This window comes from Penaeus chinensis, chromosome 3 (assembly GCF_019202785.1).
Source record: "Penaeus chinensis breed Huanghai No. 1 chromosome 3, ASM1920278v2, whole genome shotgun sequence".
NCBI classification, from domain to species: domain Eukaryota; kingdom Metazoa; phylum Arthropoda; class Malacostraca; order Decapoda; family Penaeidae; genus Penaeus; species Penaeus chinensis.
The window spans coordinates 22,806,099-22,808,598 of record NC_061821.1 but is presented as its reverse complement, the minus strand read 5'-3'; the positions used below and the strand labels follow the sequence as shown (position 1 = coordinate 22,808,598).

The window sequence follows — 2,500 nt, the reverse complement described above, 5'->3', positions numbered from 1 at the left end:
CAATGTACAGCCACACTCCGCGTCCGGTCCATCTCGCGCCGTCACGCCCACGCGCCCTCGCCGCTTCAAGTCCCCGAATGAAATGAAAACAGCCATTGAAGACGTACGATTATTCACTGTGGTTTGGGATTTTTCTTTCCTCCTTTCGTTATTTCGGTTAATTTGGCTTGTCTTTCTTTGTTTTTTTTCTTCTTTCGTTATTTGTCTTTTTTTCAAGAAAAAACAATTGGCTTGTTTTTCTACCTTTCTTTGCTCTCTCCTTCTTTGTCTAGAAAGGTGTAATTTTTAACGGTCAACTGACTTGTTTTTGTTCTTCCTTTGTTTCTTTCTTTCTCCGGCAAAGTATTTTTTTGTTCGGTTTGGCGCGCGGAGAAATACAGATGTAGGAAATTTGTCCGTGTCTCTTTTCCATCTTTAGTCCTTTCTTCTACTTTATTTTTGTCTCCCCTTTTGTTTTCCTTTTTTATATTCACAGTTCTATTTTTTTCTCTTTATCATTATCTTTATTACTACATAAGCACTGAATAATAAAATAATGTAAAGAATTCCAAACCACATCCATGCAACAGTAAAAAGGGACATTACTGCCTTATTTATATTCATGCAGACCCTCAAACACCGTGATATGGCAAGGAACATCGTCCCGTAGTTTAGCAGTAGCTGGAATGAACTTCCTTGCAACGTACAGGACTGAAACATTAAAAAGGAAAGTTCAAAACTTTCGAATTCTCTGCATTCTCGGCATGCAAAGGACGTTCAAAATACGATAGACTTTGTAGAGAGTGTAAAATGAGCTTGTCTAATAACAATTTCAGGTTAAAGCCTCTTGTATAAATCTAGCTGCGGTAATAAAACTCCTAATACATGATAAAAAAAGCCCTTTATATAAACCGAAAAATGAACAGACCATAAAAAAAAAGAATACCAAAAGAGATATTTTTAAAAATTAAGTGATCATAAGTTTAAGGACCGATTGTCAACTAGAAGATTAGGGGTGTTGAAGATACAAAGTTCTGGACTTAACAACTTAACAACTGCGGCGAGTTTGGCTTGAGCTTAACGACACAACACCCAGACCACTCTGTAGATCATGGGCGAGTAATACAACTAGCAGAACGGTGGGAATGATATATCAGAATTTCGTTGACGCGACAGAAAATTTTCAATAAATAAATATCAAAATTCCCTGCAATGCCCATCAGCAACTGCTTCTGTTTCCTTAAAGTAAAATAAACCTAAATCTTTCAACATGAGAATAAGATCATTGCACTACTATACTGAAGTCAGGTCCCACAATAACTCCCTCTACAATTACAACTTTTTCTTCTTCTTTTTTCTCTTAAGACCATAAATGAAATCCTGAACAGTAGAGTTTCGATCTCCATTATCTTATATTCATTTTCCTACCCTGTTTCTTTCTCTTACCATAATTCACTCTATTTCTTCAAGAGTTAAACACCCTCTGTATAAAAAGTAAAATCCCAAACATCACAGTTTCTCTCTATATAACTCCGGTTCTTTTTCACTCCTTCCTTTCCTCCCCCTCCTCTACCTCCTCCACTTCCCTCTACCTCCTTCCAATCCCCTCTTACCCTAGCCCTTCCCTTTCGCCTTCCTTATAAGGGCACCGAAGGGCTCTTTGGTCCGCACACGACGCCCAACGACTGTTATGGGGGTCGTTCTGGTCGCCGTCGTCGTCGTCGGCGAGCTGGTAAGCGGGGCGTCACACATGTGTAATGATAGAGGTGGCGACCTGCGTGTAGGCGGTGTATTAGGTAGAGATTGGGAGGAAGGGGAGGGGTTAATTCACGTGTTGGCAACCCACGTGCTGTCTTTTTTTGCTTGTTTTTTTTTTTTTTTTTATCTCTCTTTCTCTTTGCCTCCCCCTCTTTCTTTCTTTCTCTCTCTCTCTCTCTCTCTCTCTCTCTCTCTCTCTCTCTCTCTCTCTCTCTCTCTCTCTCTCTCTCTCTCTCTCCTTATCTCTCTCTCTGCCTGTCTGCGTATGTGTGTGTTTCTCTCTCTCTCTCTCTCTCTCCTCCTACTCATGTTACTTTCCAGTTTTATCTTTTTATCTAAACATCTGCCTCATTATCCCACTTAACCTACCTTACACTTTACCAATCTAAGTACATCTCACCCTTTCACGCCCCTTTCACGCCCCTTTTCTTCCTCTCTTTTCTCTTTCTCTCTTCTTCCACAGTGAGAATGAGCCGAACAGACCCAGCCAGGCAATCACCCTACAGGTTTTAGCATAAGTACATTCTTCGGGTTCTCTCGCTGTGACTCACCTCATGAATACACCACTCGCTTGCAAAGAGGAAGGGGGGCAGGGGGCAAGAGGAGAAAGGGGGGGGGGGGGGAGCGGGGTAAAGGCGGAAGGGAGCAGGGGCAAGGGAGAAGCAGGCAGAAGGGAGTCAGAGGCAAGCTGACGGAGACAGAGGAGAGAGAGCAGGAGCAAGGGGTAAGCCGGAAGGAAAATGGGGAAGAGGGAAGCAGACAA

The 2,500-nt window shown here is 42.2% G+C and overlaps 1 protein-coding gene across 1 annotated transcript in view; it reads right to left on the bottom strand.

Moving 5' to 3' along the window:
• Positions 1 to 2,500, bottom strand: part of LOC125038411 — a 100,250-nt gene that overhangs the window by 34,475 nt on the left and 63,275 nt on the right. The gene's annotated exons all lie outside the window — the stretch shown is intronic.